Raw genomic sequence first — 27,047 nt, 5'->3', positions numbered from 1 at the left:
AAGAATCTGCTTGCGAATGCAGGAGATGTGGGTTCGATCCCTGGGTCTGGAAGATCTCTTGGAGGAGGAAGTGACAATCCGCTCCACTATTCTTGCCTCGGAAGTCCCATGGACAGATGAGTCTGGTGGGCTATAGTCCACGGGGTCAAAAAAGATTTGGACACAACTGAGCAACTGAGCCCTGAGCATGCTCTTTGTCATGTAGCATCATCCACCCTGTTCATCTGAGAAAGAAGTGTGCTTGGCCCAGTGAGGAAGCTGGAGGCTGGAGGAAGCAGGGGAAGGGATGAAGGGACTCCCATCTCCAGATCACCGCAGACTGTTGTCTGCTCTGGAAATTGAAGGGTGCATGCAACCCATCCCATTCATCTTCATGGTGCTACAGCTATGTTCCCTTTGAGTAGTATTATCTTGCTTTAAAGGTCACTGGGCTGGCCCAAGCTCTTGGTTTCTCATGATTCATTACGTTTGATGCTCAACTGTTGGAGAAGTCTCCGTAGCGCCAACCTCCGGGTTAATGGAATCCACACCAGCCGCGAAGCCCAGTGACTTTGAATCCTCCCGGGATGGGGAAATCTGGGCAGGACGCAGTGAGCTGCCTCTTTTGATCAGCAATGCTGATGTGAACCCGAGGTCACGCATGTTGGGGGCCCTGTGCGTGAGTCCTGTGAGACAGCGGCAACTGGGCCCTCTGTCTTCCTTCCCACCTCAGGCCTGGGGAATCTTGTTTTCCATTGTTACTCTTCTGTGGGCTGACTTTTCTGGGACCCCTACAGCACCAAAGGGACTTGGGTGGGAGGGGACGATCTGGAGCCTTAAATCATTTAAGAAGACCCCTCTGTCTACCCCTCTGGCTTTCCTTTCTTCCATTTCTGGCTCTTTCAGGCGCAGATAAAACCAGTCCCGGCTCCCCCGGGGGACGCCGGCTCACCGATGTTAGGTGACAGGCTGGATCTGAAGGGAGATCTCTTTCTCCCCGGGGGAGTCGTTGGGATATTGAGTTCTTTTATGGGCATGCTTGAACTCCAGAGAGCCCCCAAACTGACAGCCACCTCTGCTCAATTGATCATATATTTTCCCGACATTCTGTCATTCCATCAAACTTGCCCAAATGCTTTGGCCTGCCATATTTTTATGATCCTTCTTCCAAGAGGAGATCCGTGGAGAGTGGGTCAGCATGATTTATCTCCGAGGAGAAGGGATGGAGAGTTTCTTATCTCTGGTATCAGGAGGTGGGATTTCCCTCTTATCACCCTGTGTCTTTTGCTTTGGGGTTTTAAATGCAATACCAACGGGTTGGATTAAGCAATTCAGGGAGTTCTTGAGGCTTCCAGCTTTGGAGAGTTGACGATGACCAGGAATTGAGGACTCCACTGTCTCCTAATTTTACATCCTCCTTGTTATTTAAAATCACAGGACGCCAGTCCTTGAGTTTGTTGTTGGGACCAGAAGATCTTGATTGGATTAAAATATTTCCCAAGAGGAGGTTTGGAGGCTTTGGCAAAGATAATGAGAGGAGCAGCTTTTCAAAAACAAAACTTGAAAAATTAAGCAAGTAATATATATTCATTACTGGAAAAAAGTAGAAAAGACAGATAAGGAAAAAAAATTACCTGTAATCCCACCCCATGGGGCTTAGTATTCATATATTACCATATATCTTTCCAGTCTCCTGGATATGGTATATGAATTCTAAATGAAAATAAAGAGATTGCATATGTTGCTAACGACAGCTTTTATTCACAAAAATTATATATACCTATTGTAAAATATTCAAGTAATATGGAAAAGAACAAAACCACTACCAACAAAAGCTCACATTGTAACCACTATCTACCTTCAGGTGAATATCTTTCTAGATACTTTTCCCCATATTGTTTGATAACTGCTTTAAAAATTCTTAACATAGGGAATTCCCTGGTGGTCCAGTGGTTAGGATTATTCACTTCCACTGCTGGGGACTATGGTTTGATCCCTGGTTTGGGAACTAAGATCCCACCAGTTTCCCAGTACAGCCAAAAAAAAAAAAGTGCTATTTGGTACAATTACAAAAAAAATCTTAACATAGAATTCACTTCTCCCTGCCAATGAATTTGTCTCTACACCATTATTTCTTAGGGGTAGAATTGTGTTCCTTTATAAAGATGCACCAAGGTTTAGCTAATATATAAAGAAGGCTGAGTGCTGAAGAATTGATGCTTTTGAATTGTGGTGCTGGAGAAGAAACTCATGAGAGTCCCTTGGACTGTAAGGAAATCAAACCAGTCAATGGGAAGGAAATCAACCTTGAATATTCTTTGGAAGGACTAATGCTGAAGCTGAAGCTCCAATACTTTGGCCACCTGATGCGAAGAGCTGACTCAATGGAAAAGACCCTGATGCTGGGAAAGATTGAAGACAGGAGGGGAAGGGGGTGACAGAGGATGAGATGGTTGGATGGCATCACCGACTCAGTGGACATGAGTTTGAGCAAACTCAGGGAGATAGTGAAGGACAGGGAAGCCTGGTGTGCTGCAGTCCATGGGGTCGCAAATAGTTGGACATGACTTAGTGGCTGAACAATGACAATCCCTGCCACTGAGCAGTTAGATTATTTCTAGTTGTTCACAAAGACCTCTTCTCAAAGATTAGTTGCTGTGTTGTAAACACTTTATCAGGTGGAATATATGTCCCACTCACAGCCCATTAAACAAAGGTGTACCGCACCCACAGCCTTATACAGCAAGAAAGAAATTTGAATCCCCAAGATGACCTTTGGTTGCAGAAATCCTGACTAACAGTCCTTTAAACAAGGAGAGGGTGTTTGTTGTTGTTGGTTTCCTCATATGTGAATAGTTCAGAGGTGGCCTGCCTTATGAGATTGTCAGGATCTGGTTTTGCCTTTTATCAGTCCACCATCTTTAGCATTTGGCCTTTTTGCTTGAGCCTGTCTTCTTCATGTTCAATTATGGCTGCCTCAGCTCCAGGCATCACATCTGCATCCAGACAGGAAGGAGACAGGGATGGCGTCAGAAAGCTTTCTTCTTGAGCCTTTCTCCTTGATGAGAAATTGAAACTCCCTCAAATCCTCCTGGCAGACCTCTGTTTACAATTTCTAACCCAAACTGTGCCCCATGGACTACCAAGAAGCCAGAAAGGCGAATCTTTTCTTTTTTAAACTGAGCATGCACGTGTAAAAGGCAGGAAGGGAGGAGCCTGTTAGGAATAGCCTTGTTTGGGGATATTGCCTCCACTTAACCACCCCCAACCCATTTACTCTGACTTCCTGCATCTCACCTGCTTCTTACCACCTCCAGTCCCTGCTCCCAACTCTTCTCATTTTTGTCTGGCCTCTTGGTTGGGAGACACATTTAGACTCCCCCATACTGAACTGGGGTTTCCCAGGTGGCTCAGTGGTAAAGACTCTGCCTGCAATGCAGGAGCTGCAAGAGACCCGGGTTCGATCCCTGGATTGGGAAGATCCCCCGGAGGAAGAAATGGCAACCCACTCTAGTATTCTTGCCTGGGAAATCCCATTGACAGAGAGCCTGGCGGGCTAGTCCTTGGTGTCACAAAAGAGTTGGACATGACTTAGCGAGTAAAACAGCACTGGCTGGACTTGGCTTTTCACTCAACTTTGCCTGTGTTAGCAAGATGCTCTCTAGTCTGTTAAGTGCTGGGTTGTTGGAAAGACTTGCTTGGGTGAAGATGGATTCAGTGCTCTGCAGTTCTGGGGCCAGGGATTCCTTCTCTGAATTCCCAGCCTCTAGCTGAGGCACTTGGCGTAATTCGTGCTTGTGAAATCCAAAAAGGGGGAGGACAGTGGGGCGTCTTTGTAAATCATAGTGATTCCACAGACGTGATAGAATCAGAGCTGATGAAGAATGGCCTGAGTGAGATTTTTCCAGGGGGCATCTCTTCAGTGGCCTGTGCTTGATTCTTAATTTGGGATACTTTTCCCAAGAGGAGATGTTCTATGGCATTGAGATCCTGCGTCCTTGGACTTCCCTGGTGGTCCAGAGATTAAGTATTCACCTGCCTGTGCAAGTGACATGGATTTGATCTCTGCTTTGGGAAGATTCCACAAGCTGCGGGGCTGCTAGTCTTGTGTGTTGTGACTAGTGAAGCCCGAGTGCTGCAACAGGAGAAACCACTGCTATGAGAAGCCCAGGCACCATAACGAGAGAGTAGCCCTCTCATGCCTCAACTAGAGAAAACCTGCTTGTAGCATCGAAGACCCACAGCAGCCCAAAATAAACGAATAAAATAAATAAACAATAACAAAAAAGATCCTGCGTCTTTGAGAATTCTGCTTCATGGAATACCACTGAGGTGGAACACACTCCATTTTCTCTTGGGAGGATTTTATTTTATTTTATTTTACTCTGCAACCCAAAAGATGCTTAGGTGAAATATAACGTTGTTTGGAGAGTCTGTGATCAGGTTTTCTGTGACTCTGCAGCTCAGCCAGATCTGGATCCATGAGGATTGCTTCATGATTTTGTTTACCAAAGTGAAGCCATGGTCTAGACAGGATGGAAATAGCTAGAGGAACCTATCCTCCCAGGTTTATTTGTCAAATAAAACTGGGGGCAAGGGTGGGAGTTGGGGGAAGAAATGAGGTCATAAAGACAAAAGTATAAAAAGGAGAATTAGCATCCTTGGCGAGGGTATTGTGTGCTATGACCTGAGGGAGGGCATCTGCCATCTACTAGCTGGCAACCCACTCTAGTGCTCTTGCCTGGAAGATCCCATGGACGGAGAAGCCTGGTGGGCTGCAGTCCATGGGGTCGAGGGGAGTTGGACACGACTGAGTGACTTCACTTTCACTTTTCACTTTCATGCACTGGAGAAGGAAATGGCAACCCACTCCAGTGTTCTTGCCTGGAGAATCCCGGGGATGGCGGAGCCTGGTGGGCTGCCATCTCTGGGGTCGCACAGAGTCAGACACGACTGAAGCGACTTAGCAGCAGCAGCAGCAGCAGCAGCAGCAGCTAACTTAATCCTTGCAATGGTCACTTGATATAGTGTTCTGATATCAGTGCATTGTGCTGTGCTTTTGAAACCCCATGAACTGTAGCCCGCCAGGCTCCTCTGTCCACGGGATTTTCAGGCCAGAATACTGGAGTGGGCTGTCATGTCTTTTTCCAGGAGATCTTCCCGACCCGGGGATTGAACCCGAGTCTCTGGGGTCTCCTGCATTGGAGGTGGATTCTTTACCAGGAGATCTTCCTGACCCAAGGATTGAACCTGAGTCTCCGGGGTCTCCTACATTGGTAGGTGGATTCTTTACCAGAAGATCTTCCCGACCCAAGGATTGAACAATGAGGTTCTGGAATCTGCTGCATTGGCAGATGGTTTCTTTACCACTGCGCCGCCTGGGAAGCCCAAGAGTGCCGGAGGGAGATATAATTAAATACAATTTTACAGACAGAAAAGTGAGGCCAGGAGAAGCGGATGATCCGTCCAAGGTAGCACACAAAAATATGATGCAGGGCCAGGATGGAGCCGACGGTTATGGAATTGAGAAAATGCAGAGGACTGCATATGAAATTATGAATTTATTGGTGTAACAGGAAGAAATAAGATCATTTCTGGTTTGTCATTGTCACTGTTCAGCCCCTAAGTTGTGTCCGACTCTTTGTGACCCCGTGGACTGCAGCATGCCAGGGTTTCCTGTCCTTCACCATCTCCAGGAGGTTGCTCAAACTCATGTCCATTGCATCAATGATGCCATCCAATCAGCTCGCCCTCTGTCTCCCCCTTCTTCTCTTGCCCTCAATCTTTCCCAGCATCAGGGTCTTTTCCATTGATGCTCTTGGCATCAGGTGGCAGAAGCATTGAAGCTTCAGCTTCAGCATCAGTCCTTCCATTTCTGGTTAAGAGATCATTAACAGCTGAGGTTCAGTACGACCTAAGCTGTTTACTGAGGGAGAAACTGACTCCTTGCTGGAGGCTGGAGGCTGTTGCACTGAACACACCAGCTGGTGCCTTGTGTGTTTGCGTGTACATGTGTGCTCAGTTGTGTCCGACTCTTTGCAACCCCATGGACTGTAGCCTGCTAGGCTTCTCTGTCCATGGAACTTTCCAGGCAAGAACACTGGAGCGGGTTGCCATTTCCTACTCCAGGGGATCTTTTTGACCCAGGGATTAAACCTGTGTCTCTTGTGTCTCCTGCATTGGCAGGTGGATTCTTTACCATTGCAGTACCTGGGAAGCCTCCCCTGCCTCCACCCACCAATGTACCTTGGGGGCCCACATTGCCCCTGGTTGAGAATCTTTGCTAGACTCCACTTGACTTTAAGTCCTGGCTCTGTCGCTTCAGAATCATGTCCTTTTGGGGACTTCCTGATGATCCAGTGGTTGAGACTTTGGCTTCTAATGCATGGGGTGCAGGTTTAATTTCTGGTCTGGGAGCTAAGATCACACATGCCTCGGAGTCAAAATAACCAAACCATAAACAGAAGCAGTACTGTAACAAATTCAGTAAAGACTTTAAAAATGGCACGCGCGCGCGTGCACACACACACACACACGCGCACACACTGAATCTTTTGGAGCCTCAGTTTCCTCACTTGTAAGTTGGGAGGAATAATAGGACCTACCTTGGAGGGTTATTTTGAACGTTCTTCAAGTGAATATTTACAAATTGGAAGAAAACATGCCTGGCACTTAATAAATGATGAATGAGCTGTTACCCTTTCTCTTGCTACTTGAAGATGAGAAACATCTTTTATTATCTTCCCCCCACCCCGTCCCTCCCTTTTATTATCTTTTATACTCAGTGCTGGGTATTTGGAGTGTTCGCTGAATGAATGTATAATCTTGAATTACTGTCTTCTCCTTGCAGACAGTAGACATCTTAGCCTACACCTAAGTCTACCAGAAGCCCCACGTCCCAGCCTCGTCACACACCCATGGATCCTGGGAAATTCAGAGCTTAAAGGAAGCCTCCAATGGGTTAACGTGTGGAAAATTCCACAGATACACTTTCTGATGCAGATCACTCCTCTCTACTCCGCCCACCACCCCCCCGCCCTTCACAACCAACTGCAGCTCCGCAGACAAGCCAGAGAAAAGAGAAGGGAAATGTGAAAACAATTCTGAATTCAGCTGGTGTGTGTGGAAGTGCAATATTCCAAACACAATTAAAACCCAATCAGGGTCCGGAAAAGTGCTTAAATGTCCCTGTCAAACAACAGACCACATGTGGCGTAAGCATCTCCCTGGGGACCCCTCCTTCAAGGGCTGTCGTGATGGCAATGAGGACCCCCACCCCAGCAGGACCCTCGTTATCCCGCCCAAGCCTGAACCTCGGAGACCAGGTGTCCCTGGCCTAGGATGGAGCCCTGGGCCATCTCTGTTTTGTTTGTTGTTGAGTCCCCAGTCAGGGATCGAACCGGCGTCCCTTGCGGTGAAAGTGCCAACTATTGGACCACCCGGGAAGTCTGTGTTTCTGTTTTTAACTGTAGGTAGGGACCTCCCTGGTGGTCCAGTGGTGAAGACTTTGCCTTCCAAAGCAAAGGGCACAGGTTGGATCCCTGGTCTGAGAGCTAGGATCCCACATGCCTCAGGGCCAAAAAACCAAAAGATAAAACAGAAGCAGTGTTTTTTTTTTTTTTTTCCAGCTTTCTTCTTTTTTTATTTTAAAACATGTTTTAATTAATTAATTTTTTAATTGAAGGATAATTACATTGCAGAACTTTGTTGTTTTCTGAGAAGCAATAGTGTAACAAATTCAAGACTTTAAAAATGGTCCAAATTAAAAAAAAAACTTAAAAAACAACAAAAACGCAGTAGGCAAACACATATACGCACACACACACGTGGTTTTCGAAGAGCAGAGGTTGGCTGAATTTCCACGCGCTTTCACTTATTTTCAGGAAAGAGTAGAAGTGGTTCACTTGTTCAATCAACAAACACTTCCTTTGGGGCTGCTTCTGTGAGTCCAGCACTGGGCTACATCAGGGATTCTCAACTGGGGGCAATGTCCCCACCGGCCGTGGGACAATATCTAGACACACTATGAGGTGGGGTGCCTCTAGTTTGTAGAGGCCAAAACCATCTTGAAATGCTTATGACAGTTTCTGAACCAAGGAATTATCCAGTTCAAAACAACAGCAGGGCTGGGGCTGAGAAACCCAGCTGAGGCCCCTGGGATAGGCAGATGAGGTCCCTGTCTTGACTAGGTTTCCTTGAATGCAGTCATCTTTTTTTTTTTTTTCAAGTTTTTTTGGGTATAATTGATTTATAATGTGTTAGTTTCAGGTGTACAGCAAAGTGGATCAGTTATACATATATCCACTCTTTTTTAGATTCTTTTTTCATATAGACCATCACAGAGTATTTAGCAGAGGTCCCTGGGCTACACAGTAGGTCCTTCTTAGTTACTATTTTATTTAGGGTAGTGTGTGTATATCAATCCCAATTTTCCAGTTTATCTCCCTTCCCCCAGCTTACTCCCCAACTATTTCTTTAAGCAGTTGGACTTGGAAAGGGGTGTCTTTAAAAACAACTTCAGTCTTTTTTTCTCTGAGGGTGGACCTGTTGTTGAGTTGTGTGTGTGTGTGTGTGTGTGTGTGTGTGTGTGTTCAGAGCCGTGGTGGGTATATGTTTGCACTTGTGCGGCTGTCTGTTTATGTCTATGTGCCGCCACGGGACTCCGTTCGTCAGAACGCTTCTGTCATTTCCTTCCCCAGCTTGCCAAAGAAGCACGGATGACTTGAGAAGACCTTCTAAGGTTGAATTTGTCAGTAGGCAATGTTAAGGCATCATGGGGGCTTCTTAGGTGGCTCAGTGGTATAAAGAATCCACCTGCAATGCAGGAGACACAAAAGACACGGGTTCTATCCCTGGGTGGGGAAGATCCCCTGGAGGAGGAAATGGCAACCCACTCTAGTATTCTTGCCTGGAGAATCCTCATGGACAGAGGAGCCTGGTGGGCTACAGCTTATGGTGTCGCAAAGGGTGGAACGTGACTTAGCTGACTGAGCACACACACATGGGGCTGAGTTCCTGTCTCTGCCCCCAGTCCCTCACAACTCTCCCTGCCCCCACCTTAGCCATAGAACTAGAGGTCTGCCTCTGAGTCGAGGCTTTGAACTTGGAGTTTAGTTTAGGCTAACTCCGCTGTGCCTGCGTGAAATCCAGGAAGCTTTAAAACTGGTATTTCCGAGGAATCAAAGAACAGTCCTGAATGTGATTGATCTAGACTGGAGGTTTTAACCTCATCCCCGTTGGCCTTCTGGGCCAGATGATCCTCTGATGTGGGGGACTGTCCTGTGTATTGTAGGGTGCTCAGCAGCATCCCTGACTCAGGTCTGCTAGCTGCACCCCAGTGCTGACAACCAAGAACGTCCACAGCCCCAAATCCCCTGGAGGCATAACACTGCCTGGTTGAAACTCATTGATCTACAGATACACAGAGAAGCAGGGACGCACCTCACTTCTTTTTCAACCAAAGAAGCCAGGTTCAAGTGTGAGACTGTGGGATTCCACTTCAACAGGGTGCAGAAACCAGGCACTGCTAAACAGGGTAGTGGTTGCCCTTTGAGGAGTGGGAAACAGAGACTGGAAAAGAACACCACGGAGACTTCTGGGGATTTTTTTTTTAATCTAGATGCTGGGTACACTTATGACATATGTGCTTTTCTCTATGTATTTTCACATCTGAATCAAAAAGTATATGTGTTGATGGGGAAACATATTAAGTGAACACATTTGGAGAATCAGAGAAGACTGTCTTAGGGGGAAAAAAATCCAAATGGGACAGGTTTCATCTCCTTCCCAAACCCTGCAGTGGACGGTTTATGAGCAGCTTTATTTAAAGGATTCTTACGGAATCCCCCATCTGTTTCTAAAGCTGCAGAAACAACAACTCTGCAAGGCAATGATCAGATTGAGGACAACACACTGTTCTCAGCTTCTGTACAAACACACACACACACACACACACACACCCCAAACAGAGATGTCACCGGGCCTGTGTTGAATTTCCTGCCTTTGTGTTCTCCGGGGCAGCCCTGCGGAGGGGAACACGCTGCAGACTGATATGTGAAATGAACCAATAGGCCCAGTTGAGACTTCTAAAAACAAATAGCCCTTTTAATCTTCTGGAGGGGGGAAAAAAATCATTTACATGGGCAATGATCAAGCTCCCTTCTTTGCACCCATTTCATGGCTTGGTCTTGAACCTCTTTCCTAAATCCTTGTCACCCATACCAACCCTGTTTCCATCCAGAGGACTCCAGATTACGATCCTTCTGCCATTTCCAGGTCTTTTTTTTTTTTACTACTTTAAAATAATTTAAACATTTATTTATTTTCATTTTGGCTGTGCTGGGTCTTTGTTACTGTGTGAGCATTTCTCTGGTTGCGGTGCGAGGGCTCCTCATTGCGGTGACCCCTCTTGTTGCCGAGCACGGTCTCTAGGCCGTGTGGGCTTCACTAGTTGTGCCATGTGGACTGAGTAGTTGCGACTCCTGGGCTCTACGGAGCACAGACTCAATAGTTATGCATTTAGTTGCGGGCTGTTCTTAAACCAGGGATTGAACCTGTGTCTCCCGCATTGGCCAGCGGGTTCCTTACCACCGAGTCACCAGGGAAGGCTCCATTTCCAGGTCTTAGGGAACAGCCGCACAGCCACGGGGATGCCACAAACAGAGGCGGTAGGTGTTCTCTAGGTCCTTGAATGTTCCGCTTTCAGGGAACCCCAAGGAAGTTTCTGGAAACAAGCAGGCCTCAAGATGTGTCTGAGAGACCCCACCCCCCGCAAGTCCTCCTCCTTGCGGAGGCCTCGTTGGGCACCAGAATTTTGGAAGAGGCGTGTGGACGCTGGCCGCAGCCTCCCCAGCTGGCCAGCGTTTATAAAGCGGAACACATCTGCTGTTGACTGTTAGCATGGAGGAGGGGAGGGTGTCGGGGGAGAGCAGGAACCCCAGACACTAGGACTGAGCCCACATAGCGCCAAGAGAAAATTGCTTCTACACTGGAGCGAAGGAGAAACGCTTCATGAAAATGCCCCCTTAGCCACCCTCGCCCCTCCCGCCTCCCTCCCCCGCTTCCCTCTCTCTTTCTTTTTTAAAAGTCTCCAGGTTCTAGCCAGCCTGGAGATTTATGATGTGTTTTGCTTTTCGAACACCCTAAGATCGTATTTGGGTGATAAAGAGCTGAGAGGTCTGCAGATAGCCTATTGGTTGGAAAAAGAGAATATGATGTATGGTGAATGCAGGCTATTTCTCGGTTCTGAATCCTCTCCCCCTTGCCTGGGGCGACACATAGGAGCCACTGAAAGACACTGGGTGACAAGCTCGGAGACAGCCCCCCCCACAATGCCCCATCGCATGCACAGAGAGGCATCACATGCTTACCACACATGCCTGAGACCCACAGGCGTGCGGAAGCATGTTCATATGCAACACATAAAACCATGTAAAACCAGAGACAGGTGCAGACCCATGTCTCTCAGAACGGGATGGGAGTATGCACCCAGGTTCCACCACGCACGAACCTCCCTGTGGCCCCACTGAGAAGCTTAAATGAATGAGTTTTCCTTGCCATACGAGTGTCTTCCAAAATGCAGCCCTGGGGCCCACAAAACGCACTCCATCCTGCTTTCCTCATCAGATGTCCAGACCCCTCATAAAGCAGAAATCCTCAGAAACAGCATCTCACCGGGTTCGAAGCCTAGCCCTAGTCCAAGACTGGATGCCCCCCTTTCTGCCTTCACAGCTGCTTCAGTGAACTTTGCAAGGGAAACTGCGTATCACAAGAGTGTTCCTGGAGACCCCAGGAGACAGGCAAGGCCTAGACAGACTATCAAGGACCCATGATGGATAAGCCCGGTGACAGCCAAGACAGAGAATTACATGGGGTTTCTTGGAGAGACAAAATAAAAACCGGCCCCCAGTCTTCCAGCCTTTTCTCCAAGATCTAATTACAGATGTCTTGACATTCCTTCTGCATAGAGTTTCCTTAAAAGATTTGCCAAGAAGAAACATTTGGAAACCGTGTTTTAGGTATAATCCGGTCTGGGAGTCACTTTTGCTTGCTTTGTCGTTAGATGACAGAGAGCTTAATTACAAGGAACGGGCTTGTACACTGCATTCGGAAAACTAGATTATTGACCCACATAATACACCCCATGCTGACAATGGCCTTTTGGCAAAATGCACGTCTCTGATCTCACATTAATTACTACACAAATATACATATTGTGGGTACCGAGCTTATGCGACAGAGTCCTCTTGACACATGTTCACAATAAAAACACATTTTTTTTTTGCTTTGCTTCCCCTGACCCTAAGGGAAAAAAGATGAACATTTTTCAAGATGCTGTTTTAATGGCATGAAAACTGTCTGCTGAGTGTTCACTCTGCTTTTGTTCTTTTTGTTTTCTCCTTTTATGAAAAAGCCTTTTAAACCAAGCATTCCTGACTTGTAATTCCTTTCTTTGCTTTCGCTTTTATGCCGAGGGAGAGACAGATTAGATTAGATTAAAGACCCGGAGACACCTCATGAAATACATTCCATCTCGGGGCAATTTGGTTGATAGTCAATTTGTACGTGTGTGCGTGCATGTGTGCATGTGTGCGTGCATGTGTGTGTGTTTCTTCTTGTGGCTGATGGTCTTTTTACAGACACAGGGTTCCGGTTTCTAGGAATGTATTTGTTCCCTTAACTTTTTCCCCTTCAAAAGTCTGCAGCCTTTGATTGTGGCCTGACTTCTTTAGGGGTCTGTGGCATTTGGGGGGAAGGTAGTAAATCTTATTAACTCTTTCCTTTAACTTCTCACGATGTCTCAAAACTTCTTCCAAAAGCATTGGCAGTTTCTTCTCAAACTGCAGATGAAAGAGTTTGTTTGAAAAAGCCTTTCCCCGCCACTCCATTGGGCCCCCGGGTTTGTCTGCTGATGTCACAGTGGTAACCAGGGCCACACCCTGTGACATCACAGTCAAAAGGCTTCTGACCTTGGCCTGGAATTCAAAGGAAAAGCTGCCCATAAACTTCTAAAGCAGGCAGGAGATAAATATCCTTAGTCATAAAAGAACAAACAAAGTTTGGGGTGGGGGGTGGGGGCTGGAAAGAAAGAGCAAATTTTTTTTTTGTTTTGTTTTAAGAAATACAGTAAAATACTCTGCCAAGTTTTCCAGGAAGTGCCAGTGGCCATTTTGATGATGTGAACTAGACTTTAAAACCGAAAGAGGAAAAATGAATGTGCTGAAGAAGGGTCATTTGCAATATTAGAAATAATTGGGTGAAGCCTACCCCTAAACCATAATTTGTAAAATGAAGCAGAGCAAAGCAACATCCGTTTCTGAATGCCAGGAGAAATTAGCTGCCAGGATAAGGGGAGAAAGTCAGGGAGGGGATTTATCAAAAAAGGGAAAGTGCTCAAAGTCATGGGGTCTCCTGGACTGGATTCTGGGACAGAAAAAAAAAAGGGGTGAAATCTGAATAAACTCTGGAGTTTAGTTCATTATAATGTCCCTATATCAGTTTCTTCATTTTGGGGACCCATGGTAAGATGAGGTAGTAACATTAGGGGAAGCTTGGTGAAGAGTAAATGGGGATTCTTGTATCATCTGTTTTTGTTGTTGTTAATTTTATGTATTTATTTAAATTAATTTCTGTTGGAATGTAGTTGCTTACTGTATCATCTTTGCAATGTGTCTGCCAATCTGAAATCATCACAAAGCAAAAAGTTTCTTTTTGAAAGAGGAGAAAGTGGGGCATTGTGTTTTAGCGTGTGTCTTGGGAAGTCTTCCAGTTTCCTCCATTCGCAGTCCACGTACGCAGGAACTGGATTTCCATGATGGTGAGGAGCACGTGACTTGCAGGGAGCTGGCTAGACTCACAGGAAAGAGAGAAAGGCTGGAGTTGCCTCTGAACAACTTTACAAAAGGAAAGATAGTCCCCTGGGCCATTCTAAGATATTCTTGTCTTCAAAGCCTTCTGTGAGTCACCTGGTCTAATTTCACAGATAGACTTCTTTCTCCAGACATCCTGAGGGTAGGCTGACCACACAGAATGAGGAGCTGATCTTCAGAGACCAGGAGGTGTAGGAGAACAGCACGCAACTGGGAGAGGAAGATCCTGTCCCTGCTTTCACATGAACTTGCGTGTGTATTGGGAAACCAGATCCCCCTCCAGCCTCATCCTCCTTGCCTGCTAAAGGGGGCTATAGGACAATAGATCACATGTATTTACACTACATATCGGTGCTGGCTTGGATTGATTGGTAGAGACTGGCTAGGGCTTGGATCTGAGCCTGGGTTCAGGAGTGTTGTGATCCATTAGTGATGTCTGTTACAGATGTAGGAGAGGACAGTTGAGGCATGTGTGCTATTCCAGGTCCTTGCACATTTGGGCCCTAGGCTTTTTGGGACCTGCTAGTCCAGACTCTGGACATGCCTCCTCTGGCATCTGTGTGAGCAATAGAACACAGTTCCTGAAGTCAGCCAGTAGTGGCTTCTAATCCTGGCTTTCCTTCCTGCACTGAAGGTCATATGGCCTATGACATTTAACAAATATGAACCACAAGTGTGCCAACCCCTGTGCATATCCCCTGCCATCTGGAGGCAATAGACAAGTTGACAGGCAATAAAAATGCATGGTGCTTAAGTGCTCTGATGACAGAAAAAGTGTTCTCAAGGTACTGAGTAGGAAAACCTGATTCACATCTGAGGGGCAGGCCAAGAAGACTTCCTGGAGGAAGCAACACCTAAGCTGAATTCTGAAAGATAAGATGGTATTATCCTGGGGAAGGGAGCAGGGAGAGATGAGGATGGAATTTGGCCGGGCTCAGATTATGTAGGGAATTTCTCATTCATTCTCAGGGTAAATGGGGAGCCACTGAGAAATTTTAGGTAAGGGAATTTCATTAGCAAAAAGAAATAAACAAAAAAACAAACCCAAGTCTTTCTGTTTACAGAGGTAGAGTAGGGGCAAGCCTAGAGGCCATTTTTAGAATGAGGAGTGGTTTGGGAGCCTGGGGGTGACACCACAGGTGATCTTGGTTACCTTGACCAGTGACATGGTTTCCTGATTATGTGTGTCAGCTGTGCAGGGTCCAGATGAAAGAGCTTTGTTCCCCATGATAACCTTGAGAGATGACTCAGCAGAGAAGAGGGCAGGCAGCGGAGAGGGTGCAACAGTCAGTTCATCTACAGATGACAGCCTGTCCTTGGCTCATGGGAAAACAAGGCAGCAAAGCAACAACAACATAATAATACCTGTACCAGCCAATACTACTTCCTGCTTCCTCCACCGTGGACCAAGCCACCTTTATCTCTCTCATTTGGATGACTTAGTGGCCTAAGTCCTCCCTGGTTCCTGCCCTGGACATATTCTCTGTTTTGCTCTTAGTTTTCAAATTTTCACTTTATTGAGGTATAATTTACACAAAATAAATGCATCCCTTTCAAGTGTATGGTTCAATGAATTTTGGTAAATATATGCATCTATGTAACCACTAGTCCAGTCAAGGTATAGAACACTCTTCTTCATTTCCAAAGTTCCCTACAGCACCTCCTCAGTCACTTCCCCGCCTTCACTCATACTTCTGTCCCAGGTTGACCATTAATCTACTTTCTGTCAATGTAGAGGAACTTGATCATTTCAGAGTTCTATGTCAATGAAATCATCCAGTATGGATTTTTTTTTGCAGGGGGTGGGGATCTGCCTTCTTTTGCTTGGGACTGTGTTTTTGAGATCCATTTGTGTTGTTTCATGAATCAGTGGTTGGTTCCTTTATTGATGAGAAGCATTCCATCACATGGGTGTGTTGCAGTATATGTATTCACTTGAGGATGGATATTTGGGTTATTTCTAGTTTTTAACTATTATGAATAATGCTGATATGAACAGCCAAGTGTAAGTCTTTTTGTGGACATATGATTCTTTGCCTTGGGTAGATATCTGAGTTGAATTGCTGAGATATATGGTAAGTGTATGCTTTTTAACATAAACAATATAAACGAAACCTAAGAGCTAAAACTATATAAATTCTAGAAGAAGAGAACATATTAAGAAATCTTTTTGACCTTGGAGTAGGCACAGATTTCTTAGTTAGGACACACAAAAACATAAACCATAAAATAAAAATAAATGATAAATTGGACTCTATCAAGATTTAAAACATCTGCTCTTTGAAAGACTTTGTTGAGAAAATGGAAAGGCAGGAGAAAACATCGTCTGTAAATCATTTATCCGACAAAGGACATGTATTGAGAATATTAAAAGAAGTCCTATGACTCACTAAATAAGAAGACAAATGATCCAATTTAAAAATGGGCAAAAGAAGATGTATGAACCATCAAAAAACACATACAAAAGTACTCAGCACCATTAGTCACGAGGAAAATGAAAACAGAAACAAGATATCATTGTGCACCCAACACAAAGGCTGAAATTGAGCAGACTGACCATGCCAAGTGTTGACAAAGACGTGGAGCAACTGGAATGCCCAATGGGAACACAAAGTGGTGCAGCCACTTTGGAAGAGTTTAATAGATTTTTTAAACTCCTTTATGAAAAACTGAAAAAAATTCTTAAAGCCCTCTCTGCTCCCCATTGCACTAAAATAAAACCCAAACTTTGTGCTGTGATCTATAAAGCCGTCTATAATCTGGCTCCTGCCATCCTGCAACCTCATCTTGCATCCTCTCCTTCAAGTTACTCCCTTTCTGCCACATTGACCTTTATTCTGACCTTGAGGCAGAGCAAAGTCCTTTGCTATTCCTTTTGCCTGCATACTCTTTCCCTGGCCCTTTATATGGTGGTCTCCCTGATCAAGTCTCCACACAGATGTCTTCTCCTTAGAAAGACCTTTGCTGTGCATTAAAAATGGTCCCCTACATGGAACTCTGCTTAGAGTTATGTGGCAGCCTGGATGGGAGGGGAGTTTGGGGGGAGAATGGATACACGTATATGTATGACTGAGTCCCTTCTCTTTGCACCTGAGACTATTACAATACTGTTAAGTCAGCTATACCCCAATAGAAAATAAAAAGTTTAAATTTAAAAAAAAAGAATTGAAAAAAGAATGTAAAAACTAAAGGTTCTCCTGCCATCTGCCATGTCTCATCGTTTTACATTTTTGTTCTTTTTTAAAAATGTATTTAGTTATTTGGTTGTGCTGGGTCTTAGTTGAAGCATGTGGAACCTAGTTCCCTGACCAGGGATCGGACCATGAGTCCCTGCACTGAGAGTGTGGAGTCTTGGCCACTGGACCACCAGGGAAGTCCCCTTTTTACCTCTGAAAATCTCCTATGTACTTGCTCAGTTTACCTCCCCTCTCTTACAACTAGAAAGAAGGCTATGAGAAGGCAGGGATCTTGTTTCTTTATTCAACACTGTGCCCTGTAACAAAGTTCCTAACACACAGTAGGACCTTTACAAATGTCGAACCCCCTAAGTGTTGTTCACGGGGACAAGGACAGTATAGCTGGTTTCTGGCAGTTCTGGGATATGAATCCAGCTCTCTCTGGCCTACAGGCTTGGGTCGACCCCTTCTGAAAGCTCACAGTGAGATGGGGCTGAGTCTTGGAGGGCAAGACTAGATTCCAACCGCAGGATATCCACTCTAGTCAGTGAAGGAGAATTCCAGGCATGAGAAATGCCAAGTTAAGCTCCCAGAATGGGAATAGCTTGAGGGAAAGCCCAGGGTGTGTGGCTGTGGGGCCCAAAGGAGCCCAGATATGACTTCAGTTGGCTTCCTTCCTCCTTGGAAATCAGCAAGAGAAACAGGGTGAGTTATTGACATCCTCACCCATTTCCCATATGAAGAGAGAAATCTCCTAAGGACAGGGATGGGGTTAAGGATGTGGGGATGCTGCTTCTGTGTTGAGATGCAGTTGTCAGGATTTGAGTAAGACCTGGGGGCGCAGGTGGTGTTAGGGGTAAAGAACCCGCCTGCTAACAGAGGAGAAGCAAGAGATGTGGCTTCAATCCCTGGGTGAGGAAGGTCCCCTGGAGTAGGAAATGGCAGCCCACTCCAGTATTCTTGCCTGGAGAATCCCATGGACATAGGAGCCTGGTGGGCTACAGTCCATAGGGTTGCAAAGAGTCGGATGTGACTGAGCAACTGAACACACACACACACACACACACACACACACACACAGACATTCACGGGCACGCATGTGCGTGTGCAGGGACACTCTGGGGACCTTGATGCCTCGGGTGGAGGTGGAGAGGATCGGGCCAACTGAGTCGAGCCTCAGAACACCTCGGGCAGGATTTCAGTGGATTTGAGTGTTATCTTTTTCACTGTGGTTGAAGTGTGAAGGCAGAAAAGCACGCAGTTTTGAGATGGTTGTAAGCTTGGAATCAGCCAGATGGAATTTCAGATTTGACTCTACCACTTTCTAGCTGTGACCTTGGGTGAAGACTTTTTTCCCCTTGAGGCTTACTCTGCTCATCTGTGAAATGAGGATGATGGTACAGCCATTTACCAGGTTCTTTTTTTTTTTTTCCACTGAATTTTTTTTGTTGTTGTGGGTAAAAGTCACATAATACAAAACATGCTATTTTAACCATATTTAACTGTACAGTTCAGTGACACTGAACACACTCATATTGTTGTAAAACTCCTCATCATCCATCTTACAAAATTTTCACCTTCCCAAACTGAAACTCTGTCTTCATTAAACACTAAGTCCCCATTCCTCCTCCTCACTCCCACTCTCTGGCCCCTGGCACCCACCCTTGTACTTTCTGACTCTGAATTTGAATATTCTGCTGCTAAGTCGCTTCAGTCGTGTCCAACTCTGTGCAACCCCATAGACGGCAGCCCACCAGGCTCCCCCGTCCCTGGGATTCTCCAGGCAAGAACACTGGAGTGGGTTGCCATTGCCTTCTCCGATTGAATATTCTAAGTACCTTTTATAAGTGGAATCAAACAGTGTTTGTGTGCACCTGCTGTATATAATTTGGGGCTTCCCAGGTGACTCAGTGGTAAAGAATCTGCCTGCCAATTCAGGAGACATGGGTTCGACCCCTAGGTTGGGGAGATTCCCTGGAGGAGGAAATGGCAACCCACGGCAGTATTCTTGCCTGGGAAATCCCAAGGACAGACAGGCCTGGCGGGCTGCAGTCCATGGGTTCACAAAGAGTTGAACACGATTGAACATGCACTCACGCACACACGCATTGTACATCATTTATTAGGTTCTTAAGTCCATTCCATGAGGAAATACATATCCTATCTCTTGGCTCGGTATATAGCACTTAGCGAGTGTTTAATAAATGGGGCCAATTATGATTATAATGATTGTGCTTGCACCTTCTAGAACTCCAGCGAGGTTAGCAGAGGAGCTGAGACTGGAAGAGGACTCAAAGAATGGAAGATGTCAGCAATTTCCCAGTAGTACGGGAGTCTCCAAGAATCCAGGTTTAACATTCAAAGCAAAGACCCCTCACCTGGAGGCCTCCGTCCACCTGAGCATTCTTCAAGGATCTCCTTGGGTCCCAGGTTATCTAATTTTTGGATGGAGCAGGGAGCAGGGGACAGGCCATCCAGACAGCATTGAAGGGACTTCCCTGGTGTTGCAGTGATTAGACTCTGCCTGCCAGTGTAAGGGGCCCAGGTTCCATCCCTGGTCAGGGAACTAGATCTCACATGCTGCAACTGATAAGAGCTCAAATGCTGCCACTAGAGATCCCACATGCCAAAACCAAGACCTGGAGCAGCCAAATAAATAAAATAAATAAAAATAAATATATATATAAAAAAAGACAGCATTGAAGACTAAAGACCTATGTGTGTTCAGGATCAGGAGTTCTGTTTTCATTTCTTTACTGAGACTATGGAGAAGTAGTGGAACTTGTCACTTGATCAAATCTGTCAAAAATGAGAACGTTTACCCCCTAGTGGTAAAGAACCTGCCTGCCAGTGCAGGAGCTGTGAGACGTGGGTTTGATCCCTGGGTCAGGAAGATCCCCTGGAGGAGGGCATGGCAACCCACTGCAGTATTCTTGCCTGGAGAATTCTATGGGCTGAGGAGTCTGGTGGGCTACAGAGTGGGACACAACTGAAGCGACTTAGCACAGCCCCATCCCATTGGACTGTGGAGACCAGGAAATGAAGAGGGGTGAAGAGAAGCCCCTGACGTGGGGCTGGCAGCCAAGAGGTCATGAGCAGAGGAGCACGTGGGCTAGCCCAGCCTGTGCCTTCACTCTGCCTGAGAAGTTGGAGTCTCTGAGTTTCTGAAGCTGCCCGCTTGGCTTTAGAAGAGAGAGATTCCCAGACGTTTTCAGCACTCCAGACATGCCCAGACTTGCAGGTGCCATTTTGAATTTTCGAGAGGCCCTTGACTTAAGGGTGTGAGTTCACAGAAATGCTTTTGTCTAACTTGTAACCCTATCTTGACCGATGCAGATTTCCTCCCCAGCCCAGGGAGGGGAATGGGAGTCTTCCGAAGACCCCACCCACCTTTTATCTCATGGCTTGTTCCAATAGTTTGGGAGATAGGTCAGGGAGATACCAACGTCCCCAAGATCCCCAGGAGAGATCAGCTGTTGACTTCAAAGAGTCAACGCGTTTGGATCGGAGGGATGGAGGGTGAATGATTACAGCAACTTTGCAAGCAGTGAGGTCCTCTGGCCAGCCGGACTGACAGGTCTTGGGCTTTCATTTAAAGGAGCAATCGATCAGAGGTTATGATGGGGGTTTTGTGGCTTCATGCAAGTCTCCCAAGATTCTCAGGGAAACAAGGAAAGGGGTATCATTAAAGTTGAGTTACAACTATGTACCACGTGCCCTGTGAGGTCAGGCAAATGCTACTCGTATGACAGGAAATCGAGGCAGCGAAACATCTTGCCCAGGGGCCACCCAGCTGTTAAGATAAGAAAGAAGGGATTGGCCCCTTCTATTCTAGCTGACACTTCCTCCTTCCACTCCTAGTTTCATTACCTTGTATTTAGCACCTACTATCTTGCCTGGAAAATCCCATGGACAGAAGAGCCTGGTGGGCTACAGTCCATGGGGTCGCACAGAATCAGACACGACTTAAGTGGCTAAGCAGTAGCAGTATGTGGTTATACGGGGAGGAGGCACCTGAGACCTCTCTGACCTGTTTACATCACCTTGCCCTTGTCCTCTGGATTCCAGCCCACCCTCACCTTCTTTCCCTTCTTCTTCTTTTGAAAATAATATTTATTATTTTTTGGCTGCACCACGTAACGTACGGAATCTTTGCTCACCTACCGGGCACTGAACCTGCACCCCCTGAAATGGAAACTCAGAGTCTTAACCACTGGCCTGCCAGGGAACTCCCTCTTTCCCTCCTTTGGAAAAAAAAAAAAACCCTTCTCTCTGCTGCCTTTGGTTAGGAGACCTCTTCCTACCCAGCTCGGGCTTATCTTTCAGATTTGCACATGCAAGGAAGTCCTCTCTGACCCCAAGAAAAATTCGGACTCCTACTCCCAAGCCCACGACACATCCTGTCCTCCATCCTGAAATGTATCACCCCTTGGAAACTCACTGGTAGAATTATTTTGATTAAGGTCTGTGGACCATGCCAGAAGACTCTAAGCCCCGTGAACATAGAGAGCGCATTTGTCTTGTCTGTGGCTGGATCCAAACACAATTGAAAGAGCACTGAAAGTGAAAGCTTCTCGGTCGTGTCTGACTCTTTGAGACGCCATGGACTATACAGTCCATGGAATTGTCTATGCCAGGATACTGCAGTGGGTAGCTGCTCCCTTCTCCAGGGGATCGTCCCAACCCAGGGATCGAACCCAGGTCTCCCACACTGCAGGGGGGTTCTTTACCAGCTGAGCCATCAAGGAAGCCCAAGAATACTGGAGTGGATAGCCTATCCCTTCTCCAGCAGATCTTCCCAACCCAGGAATTGAACCAGGGTCTCCTGCATTACAGGCGGGTTCTTTACTAACTGAGCTGCCAGGGAAGCCCAGGAAGAGCAGGGAGGTACCCAAGAAGACCCCAAGGAGAAGGACCAAGGACCACACAGGTGGGGAGAAGAGCCCAGAGAGGTCAGTTGCCTCCAAGATGCTCTCCAAAGAGCCCTTTTCATGCTTCCTGTCCCAGCTCCTCAGATCCTAGGCGAAGGTGAAGTGCCGGACGTTCACCAGGACTCCTAGGATGAAGCCAATATGTGTTTTGAATGCCATGTGTTTATGCTTTCCCCTTTGAAGACTGCCTGGGAAAGGCTAACAGTCATGGAAGTAACAAACACTTTGCTTTCTCTTCTCTTGCCAAAAGCAATCTTTAATCACCCCACCAAGTAATGGGCTCAGAATAGCATAATGGAAACAAAGTACTTAAAATACTTTCTTGGGTGGATAAACACAGCCGAGGGGGGGGGAAAAAGTCTTACAGGCCCAGCCCCATCCTTTTTCACTGTATACACAGCTAGGGGACATGCAAGGAAGAGAAAAAAGTCCTTCCCAAATAAACGGGTCATTGTAAATAACCAGAACACACATATTTTTAGTGGTAGCAGGATCCCCCATCCTGAAGATGATGTCGTAGTATTTGCTGGGTTTCCCCTTCCCCTTAAAAAAAAACCCCGTCACCAAGTGACAAAAAAGTAGGTCTGACATAACCAACCAGTGGGAGGGAGTTTTCAAAGAGATTATGAGCAGAGTCTCAAAGAGTCTTTCTCAAATCTCTTTAGGATGTGGAGACCACTGGGCAAAGGAGATGGGTGGTGGTGTCCTGCGGAGGTCTCTGTGATTCTGAATGTTTTACTAGTGTTCAGGGGAGGAAATTTGTGCTGCTGCCCACTTGGGCTAAAGCCAAAGATGGAAGGAAAGTGGCATACCTCTGGGCTGTGGAATCCAGGCTGCAGACCCCTAGAGAAATGCTGAGTTTGGTATGAGAGAGAAGCAGATCTTCATATGCAGAGATAAACTTTTAGTTGTGGCATGTGGGATCTAGTTCTTGAACCAAGGATCGAACCCGGGTCTGCATTAGGAGCTCGTAGTCTTAGCTACTGAACCACCAAGGAAGTCCCAATAGACTCTTGAAAGAGCTACCTCCTCCAAGCAGCCCTTCTGGATTTTCATGGCTAGTTGGAATCTCTCTTCCATGAGACGAACAAGAGAAGAACTAGGAGCCTTCTAAAACACTGTATTCTCCTTGGCCAAGTTATTTATTCTCTCTGAACTTTGGTTTTCCCATCTGTGTCACAGGGACAAAAATACCTCCTTTGTGAGTATCCCTAGGCATAGAATTAAATACTAGTCTGTGGTCAGTTCCTCACCTGGAGCACTTAACTTGGTCTGCTGAGATGTCAGAATTACCCAAGTGCGTCTCAGGGTCTCCTTGAAGCGGGAGGGAGCCGGAGAGGAAGACGTGGGCACCGAACTAGCATGTTTTCCCTGGACTATTATGTCCTGGCCACTATGTTAGACCCTGTAATGTACATTATCTCCTATGTTCCACATGACAGAGTTTTCAAGGAGGTATAATTATCTCCACTTTTCAGAAGATGCAACTGAGGTTCAAAGTGCTTGAGTAACTTGGCCAAGGTCACACAGTGACTGGCTGAGCTCTGCAGCGTCCAGTCCCCGCTTCCTCATCCGCTAGTGTCTGATATAGAACCTGGCACATAGTAGCTGCTCAGTACACATATGTAGCTACAGCTGAAGTTCCCCTCACTTCTTGAATGTTTATTCACTAACAGATTATCTATGAATAATTGCAAACATTCTTGACATTTTTTCCCCATGTGTTAAACTTGATCATCTGATATGGTCTACTTAATCGTGGAGAAAACGAACATTTTTCAACACTTAAAAAAACTGCAGTGTTAAGGTCAATAGATACAGGCTGTGTATATAATAGGAGATGGAAGAAAGATGTTTGATGTGGGGGTTAATGTCATCTTTGCAACTGAAAGGCAGTTTGTCAATACAGATCAAGGACTTTCCTACTGGTCCGGTGGTTAGGACTCTGTGCTTTCACTGCTGGGGCCTGGGTTCAATCCCTGGTCGGGGAACTAAGGTTTCATAAGCCATCCAGCCTGGCCAAAACTGAAACAGACACAAAAGAACAGAGACCATGATGTAGAAGAGCTGATCAAAGTGGAAACCCAGGGGTAATGCTGGCCGGCCCATTTGACCCTGGGGGCCAGGGGCACTAGATGTCATTGGGATTTTGACAGTGGAGAGTCTGATGTCCGCAGATGTGTGGGCACCTGGGGCTTTACCTCTGCCAGTAGAGCAGTCCTGGTAGCATCCTCCCACCCTCTCTCCCACAGGACTCCCTCTTCTAGACCCTTCCTGCCCTGTGGCAAGGGGGGAAAGCATCAGGCAGATGGGTTGCCCTTCTTCAGTCTGGTCTTTGGATAAATCAATCTTCCTAAACTCCAATTTTTCTCAGTTGTCAAAATAGCCATAGGCTATTTGAGAGCATGGGCTTCCCTGGTATCTCAGTGGGAAATAACCCATCTGCCAATGCAGAAGATGTAGGCTTGATCCCTGGGCCAGGAAGATCTCCTGGAGAAGGAAATGGCAACCCTCTCCGGTATTCTTGCCTGGGAAATCCCGTGGACAGAGGAGCCTGGCAGGCTACAGGCCACCGGGTCGCAAAAGAGTTGGACACGACTTAACGACTAGACACCATTTAAGAATGAACATGGGAGTCAGTGGCTTAGCTTGGGGCCAGCCCTTACCGAGTACTCAGTAAAGATAATTATTAGTGGTGTCAGTATCACACTCATTCATCCACGTGTTTATTAAACAAGTATTAAAGGGACATCTTCCCGGTGCCACTCCAGGTGCCAACATACCACAGGGAACAAAGTAAAGTGCCTATATTGCTGAAGGTGGGGGCTAAACAAATGAGTCTCATGCAGCAGGCGATGAAATGAAACAGGCAAAGGGATGGAGAGTGAGGGCAGGAAGTGCTGCTTCATAGCGTAATCATGAGGAGACTCGGGCAGAGGCTGAAGGCAGGGAATCAAGGTTGTGAAATTTGGGGGAACAGTGGAGGGAACAGAATGCAAAGTCTCTGACCCAGGACAGGGTTGGTTTGTTGGAGGATGAACAAGGAGGCTGCCGTTACTGGACGGAAAGTGGTCCGAGAGGCTTCGGTCATCAGTAAATATTGTTTAGATGGTGGCAAAAGATGAGACCAGAGAGCTGGGAGTTGGGAGGAGCCCAGATCTTGTAGACCCTCCCAGGGCAAGTACTTTGGCTTTGTGTATGAAGAAAACAGAAGCTGTCTTGAAAAGGAGTGAATATCTTCCTTTCCACTCCCTTTGCCCACTCACCCTACTTTAAATTATTCTCAAATTTATTTTTAATTTTAATTTTTCTATTTTTTAATTTTTTGGGGGGGCCATGCCATTGCACAAGCTTGTAGGATCTTAGTTCCCTGACCAGGGATTGAACCCAGGCCCCCTGCAGTCCTAATGACTGGGCTCCCAGGGAATTCCCTCCTTTTTATTTTATGAAAAATTTCAAGCATATAGAGAAGATAAAAATTATACAGAGAGCACCCGCATACCCAGAGAGTGGATTCTGCACTTCACAATTTCGTGTTTGCTTCATCGCACACCTACCCCTGTCTTCATCCCTTTCTCCATCTATCGATTTATCTTTTGTTTTGTTGCATTTCCAAGGTTGCAGACTTCCTATGACCTCATCCCCAAACACTTTGGCATGCCTATCACTAAGCAGAGGTCAGTGTTTGTTTTTAAAGAGAAAATTTACATACAGTGAAATGCACACATCTAAGGCTCATTGTTCTTTGAATTTTGACAATTTTTGACATACTTGTGCAGGCCCAGCCCCTATCAAGCTAGAGAGTATTATCACCCTGCCCCTCCCTCCTGCCCTGCCCCCAGGCAACCATTGTCCTGATTTTTCTCATCAGGTGAGTTTGGCCTATTCTAGAACTTTATGTGGATGGAATCACGCTGTAGGTAGTCATGCTTCTTTCACTCTGTAATATATTGGGTAGGCCAAAAAGATTGTTCAGGTTTCCCATAGGATGTTAGGAAAAACTTGAATGAACTTTTTGCGCAACCCAATATTTGCAATTCATCCATGCTATAACTACCCACATATATATATATATGCATCTCAGTAGTAGCTCAGATGGTAAAGCATCCACCTGCAGTGCAGGAGACCCGGGTTTGATCCTTGGGTTGGGAAGATCCCCTGGAGAAGGAAATGGCAACCCATTCTAGTATTCTTGCCTGGAGAATTCCATGGACAGGGGAGCCCGTTAGGTTACAGTCCATGTGGTCACAGAGAGCCGGACATGACTGAGCGACTAACACACACACACGAAATGTGGGGTTGTTGTTATTGTTCAGTTGCTCAGTTGTGTTGGACTGTTTGTGACCCCATGGACTGCAGCATGCCAGGTTTCCCTGCCCTTCACCATTTCCCAAAGTTTGCTCAAACTCTTGTCCATTGACTCAGGGATGCCATCCAACCATCTCGTCCTCTGTCATCCCCATATAGTGGGGTAGTATTTTTTGTGTGTGGATATACTGCAATTTATCCTTTCTCCTGTTAATGGACACCAGGGTAGCTGCCTTATATTTTAAAAGGACTCCTCTAGGAAATTCCCTAGTAGTCCAGTGGTTAGGATTTGATTCTTTCACTGCCTTGGCCCAGGTTCAGTCCCTGGCTGGGGACCTGAGATCCTGCAAACTGTGCCCCCTAAAATTAGAATAAAATAAAGTCAAATAAAATGAAAAGATCTTTTTGGCTGCAGGGTGGAGAACAGACTCTTGGGCGAAAAGGCAGAAAGTAGTCCAGCTTGGAGGCCACCAATTGTTCAGGTGAAAGATAATAATTTGATGATGGCATTGTTTGGACCACTGTGTTAAGCTTTTTAGACACTTTATCTCTGTTAACAAACATCTTGGGGGCTTAGAAAACTCCCTTCCTCCTAGAGATAACTCATTCCTTCCCAAGGAAAGACACGATTGTTATGCTTCCCTTTCATATTCAATCATGTTAGTCACTTTAGTCAAAGGTTTCCTAAATCTTCTAGGTTACAAATTTGCAAGAAGGAACCTGGGAACTGGACTCTAGCAGTTAAGGCCCCGGGAAAGGGGATGAATTACAGAAGCTCCTCAAAG

The 27,047-nt window shown here is 46.2% G+C and overlaps 1 long non-coding RNA gene across 10 annotated transcripts in view; it reads left to right on the top strand.

The window, feature by feature from the left end:
• LOC147355519 (uncharacterized) overlaps window positions 1–27,047 on the top strand; it is a 171,098-nt gene that overhangs the window by 15,209 nt on the left and 128,842 nt on the right. The window lies entirely within an intron of this gene.

This window comes from Bos grunniens, chromosome 17, assembly GCF_055505025.1.
Source record: "Bos grunniens cultivar Pamir isolate PY7600 chromosome 17, Bosgru_T2T1.0, whole genome shotgun sequence".
In the NCBI taxonomy this organism is placed as follows: Eukaryota; Metazoa; Chordata; class Mammalia; order Artiodactyla; family Bovidae; genus Bos; species Bos grunniens.
Note: the sequence above shows the minus strand (reverse complement) of the source record. Positions and strands in the feature narration are given on the sequence as shown.